The sequence below is a fragment of the Octodon degus genome, unplaced genomic scaffold (assembly GCF_000260255.1).
Source record: "Octodon degus isolate 3935 unplaced genomic scaffold, OctDeg1.0 scaffold00080, whole genome shotgun sequence".
NCBI classification, from domain to species: domain Eukaryota; kingdom Metazoa; phylum Chordata; class Mammalia; order Rodentia; family Octodontidae; genus Octodon; species Octodon degus.
The window spans coordinates 11,521,829-11,527,356 of NW_004524656.1; positions in this window are offsets into that span (position 1 = coordinate 11,521,829).

The following is a 5,528-nucleotide window of genomic DNA, read 5'->3' on the forward strand; positions in this document are numbered from 1 at the left end:
AGAAAAGTATGAAGACGAAATATAGGAAATAAAGCCATGCTGTTATGTTGAAAAACAACAACAACAACAACAACAACAACAACAACAACAAAAAACAAATCTGTGGTTATAAAAAAAAAATAAGGGACTTTTGGACCTAACAGGCGGTCTCAATGTGGCCTGGCTGCAGGTTTTGATTTACAGAGCAAAGGAGCCCGTGTTAGTTTCTTAGGGCTGAGGAAACTAGGTCCCACCAACTGGATACTTACAACAATGAAATGAATCCTCACATTCCAGCGGCTAAGAGCCAAAATCACGGTGTTGGGCAGGGCCCTGCTCCTTGTGATCCCTAGTGGAGACTCCCTCCTTAGCTTTTCTAGCTTCTGGGCTTTGCCAGAAATCCTTGGCAAAACTCTGTAATTACATGGCCATCTTTTCCCTGTGTGCATTATAAGGACGCCAGTCCTGTTGGATTCAGGGCCTACCCTATTCCAGTAGGACCTTAGTGTAAATAATTACATCTGTGAAAACCCTATTTTCAAATAAGGTCCTACAGTGAGGAAAACCCTGTGGTGGAACCAGGGATTGAACTCAGGCTCTTGCGCTTGCCAGGGAAGCCCTTATTCCACTGAGCCATCTGCCTGGCCCCGACCCTGCCTTTTAGAGAGGCTCAGTTCAACACATGAAGACCCTTTCTGTCTTCCTTTTTTTTTTTTTTTTTTTTTGGCGGAACTGGGGATTGAACTCAGGCCCTTCCACTTGCGGGGCAAGCAATTATTCTACTGAGCCATCTACCCAGCCCCCACTTTCCATCTTCCTGCTGTGCCCCTCAGCTGGCTTACTTTCAGGCTGTCCTCCTGATGGTCACAAGTGGCAGTTGTGGTCAAGGCCATTGCCTGAAGCTGACAAGGGCTCATCTCTACTTTGTGTCTCTTTCACAATCAAGGGGCTGGGGAGATGGCTCAGTAGAATAAGTGCTTGCCTGGCAAGCGCAAGGGCCTGAGTTCAATCCTCAGTTCCACACACACACACACACACACACACACAAAAATCAAATGTTCCCACATCCCTTGTCCCCAGCTGACTTCCCCTCTTTAATCATTAGCAAAACTTCCATTATATTGTCCTTGCCTGATTCCACCCAGCGAATGAGACTGAGACTGCTCATTCTTTTTTTTTTCGTTTTGTATTTTAGGGAAAGGTCTACAGGGTGTTCAGGGTCTCACTACTAGATCAGACTTTTAGTGACTGCCTGCTTACAGGCCTCCCAAGAGGCTGGGATTACAGGTGCCCACCACCACGCCCAGTCTCAATTGCTGTCTCAGCTTGCCCCAGGGGCAGGGCAGGCATGGCAGGCCTGGGGTTTGATCCCCAGGCCCCTGGGTCTGTTGCAGGCGCTTTAATCTGCTGAGTTATTTGGCCAGGCCTCAGGCTGCTTGTTCTGATTAAGGATTAGACCAGAGGTTCTAGAATTTGAGCAGGTTTCAGGATCACTTTGGGGGCCTTGCTGCACACAGCTTGTAGACTGGGATGTCACTAGCGTAGCCTCCATGAGGCCCTCAGCTTCATCCCAAGCAGTGCAAACACAAGAAAACCACAGTTTTGCAGGACTCTACCCCAAGAGCTCCCAGTTCAGAAGGAATGGAATGAATGACATCTGAGAATTGGAGTTTTGGTTGTTGTTATTGTTGTTGTTTTTTTAAAATAAGTTTTGTTTGTTTAACTGACACCTAAAATTGTACAAGTTTGTAGGGTATAATGTGAATTTTTTTTTTCTCCAAATGCCTTCAGGGCAGGTTTGGCTGGCTGGAGTGTTGTGGGGATCGAACTACAGCAACCTGAGGCTGACAGCTTTGTGGAAGCAGCCACTTAAAGAACTGAGCTAGGGCCAGGCCCCTGTGAATTTTTTTTAAAAACCGGGGATTGAACTCAGGCCCTTGCACTTGCCAGGCAAGTGCTTATTCCACTGAGCCATCTCCCCGGCCCTTACAATGTGATTTTTGCATATATGTACACATTGTGTACTGATCAAGTCAGGGTGATCAGCAGATCTGTTGCCTCAAACATTTATCACTTATTTACAGGAGCAGTCACAACTTTCTTTTCTTGCTATTTTAATAATTACGGCTCACTATTACGAACTATAGTCACCTTACTATACAGCATAACCCTGGAACATGTTCCTCCCAGCTGTGCTTTTGTACCTGTTGACCAATCTCTCCTCACTGCCCTTCCTCCCTCCCGCCTCAGCCTGCAGTAGCTGTGATTTAATCTACTTCCACGAGGTCTGCATTTTTCTATTCCTAATGCGTGTGAGATCAAGTGGGACTTGTCTTTCTGGATGCCTGCAGAGAGTGGGTTGAAGAAAGCAGGGATGGTCTGACCAAGAGCAGACTCCAGTAGAAAGGAGGTCGGGGGAAGGGTGCGGCAGCCCTGCTATGGTGGGGACAGAGGACAGCCAAGAGGAGGTGAGGGGAGGGCCAGGGTGGGAGTTGATACATTGTGTCAACTTGGCTTAATTGGCTCTGGAAGTTCCAGGAATGTCCCCCAACCCAGGCGGTGGGCCCAACCTGGGGCACGATTGGTTCCACCCTGGGGCGCTGTTGGGCAGCACAGGGGTGCGATTGGTTCCACCCTGGGGCCACGAGTCACCCCAGAGTGACTTAGCAGAAAAGTGTATATAAAGGAGTTGCAGAAGGCTGCCTGGCCGCTTCCCTGACCCCGCTTCCTTGGACAAGTCCCAGTCTTCGCAGCATAGAAGGAGGAGAGAGGCTTGATGGACGCCGCAGCTGCTGCTCCTCCTCTGCTCTTAATTGTTTTCTGCCACTATGAACTGCTGTCGTTTGGGTTGGAGCCAGCGGAGTATGGATTAAAACTTCCACAAACTGTGAGCTACATAAACCTTTCCTTCCTTCCTTTGGGGTGTCCGATGTTTTGTCCCAACAATGAGTAATAAGTAACTAAGACAGCCAGGCAGCGAGGAAGAAAGAGGAGGAAAGCCAGGTGTCTGGAGCATTGATTCGGGGAATGTGGTCACCACTGTCAAGGTCACAAGAGGGTCAGGAAGGTGAGACTGGAAAGCCGCCACCTGACTGGACACCTAGGAGGGCTTCCCTGGTCTTAGCCAGAGCACCATTACTGTGAGAACAAGAAATGGGGAAATTATACAAAATACGCAGGGATTTATCCATTGTCATCGGCTACTGATGCCAAGTGTTTGAGCTAAGTCTCTGAGTGTGGACTGGGTTTCCTGGAATCCCAGGGGCAAGATGAAGAAAAGAAAGCCATGGAGCTTTCATCTACTCCTGAACAGTGGAATGAGTTTGCTCAGAAACAACTCAAAGCTCAGCTTCCAACACAGCCACACTGTGAGTCCTGAGTTCCATCTAAGAGGCTGTGGTTGGGCTGGGGAGATAGCTCAGTAGAATAAGTGCTTGCCTGGCAAGCGCAGGGTCTTGAGTTCAATCCCCGGTGCCTCAAAAAACAACAACAAAAAAAAAAAGAGATTGTGGTGGTGGTCGGGAGGCTCCTACATCCTCCTCTCTGCGGTGGCCTGCTGCGCCTTTGCACGTACATTCAGGTGTCTGTGTCTGTTTGCCCAGCGAGCCCGCTGACTCGTTTCTCTTTATGTCTGTTTTCTAGCTTTGTGAATATGCAGTTTTCTGTAGACAGGTTCAGGTTCCACCTCTTGCTGCTGGAATCCCTGTCTTGGCCTGCAGTTTTGCATTTGAGCCCTAGAGATATTAACTGTAGCTCTCGTTGAGTTGTAGTGAGAATTGAGTGAAACCATGTGTATAAATACAGATGTGTAGGGTAATTGTTTTTTTTTTTTAATTTTATTTATTTGTGTGTGTGTGTGTGTGTGTGTGTGTGTGTGGTAGCTCAGCCCACCAGGGGGCGGGGCTGGCTGGCATGTGGTGCTGGGGGATTGAACCGCGGTCCCTGTGCTTTGCTAAGCTTGTTCTAAGTAGGTGCTTTAGACCACTGAGCCATCTCACCAGCCCCAGGGTAATTGTTATTGTGGTTGCATGCCACTACTCCTTCTACACATAGCCTCACCGCTAACTACAGACTGATTCCCATGTGCTGGATGAGTATAATTTTATAGCTATACTTACAGTTATTGATTGATATCCACCTATGTATGGACATATACCTTTGCTTCCAGCATTGCATGGAGTCATTTATATCCCTGGTCTAGCAGGCTGTGTGTGTTCCTGATAGCAGTTACACAAACAACGTGCAGACACTCTCTATCAGGGACGCTTGCACGTGCTTCCCTCTCCGTCCATCAGGGAGAGGTGCGCCATGAGACTCCTCCGAGAATCAGATGCCTGGATGAGACGTTATCAGGGGAAATGCCCGAGAAGGCAAATGCAGAGCGAGCCCTGGGAGACTGGCTAAGCTCTCTGGCTGCAGTGCAGAGCTCGGGTGACTGAAGGAGGAGGAAAGAAGGATGGGAGGAACATGCAGTCCCAGGGAGGTTGGCAAGGCCCCCGAGGTGTCTCTCTGCTAACCAGCCAGCAGAGGGGACCCTCTCTCCTTTTTCTTTCCTTTTTTTTTTTTTTTTTTTGTGCAGGGTCTCACTATGCAGCTCAGACTTGTAGGGATCCTCCTGTTTTCTGCCTCCCTAGTGCTGGAATTACAGGCGTGTGCCACCATGCCCAGATTCCATCACTGGCTCAGCGTGCCTGGGGTGGGGCAGGTGCAGCGTGTGGTACCAGAGATGAAGCCCTGGCTCCCGCACTTACCCAAGCCAGCGCTTAGTCTGATGAGCTATCTCACCGGCCCTCTCCCCCTTTCTTAGCATCGCTGCCCCAGTTGGCCATCAGCCAGGACCTGCACAGTGGATTGTAGCTTGGCTCCTGGCCCCTGGTCACTTACACTGAGCGGCCCAGGAAAGCCATCCATTTTTTGTTCAATCCAGACACCACAGATGAGATCATAGGAAAGCAGACCAAGCAGTGAATCCTCCCAGCGACCAGACTGCCTGTGGATCTGGGATATGCTGCTGCTCAAGGTTCACGAAGAGAAATTGATCAGGACTTTGTTTTTGATCAGTTAAATAGATACTAATATCAATGTATGGAAAACTTTTCATAAAACTTGTGCATGTATTATTTTGGTCCATTTTCTGTGGCATTTGGCACAATAAACCTTTGGAATTTATCTGGAAGAAACAAACAAATAAATGAGAAATTGCTTGTGTAGTCCTCTCTGCCACCATGACTTATTTTTTAAAGAAAATGATGTTTATTGGTCCATTTTAGGCATAAATAGTGGTCACGCTCATCCTAGGGAATTTGCCTGTGCCTGATACAGCTTCTCTTTCCCACTCCCCTCCCCTCCATTTCACCCCTGCTTCCCCTTTGTATTTACAAAAGTTTGGTTTCCATGTTTTTCCTTTTCTCATTTTTTAAAACTTTTCCCTCCCTCCCTTCCTTCCTCCTTCCCTCCCTCCTAAAGCTGGAGATCTCATTTGATCCAACTATTCCCTTTCTTGGTGCCTCCCTTCCTCCCTCCCTCCCTCCCTCCCTCCCTCCCTCCCT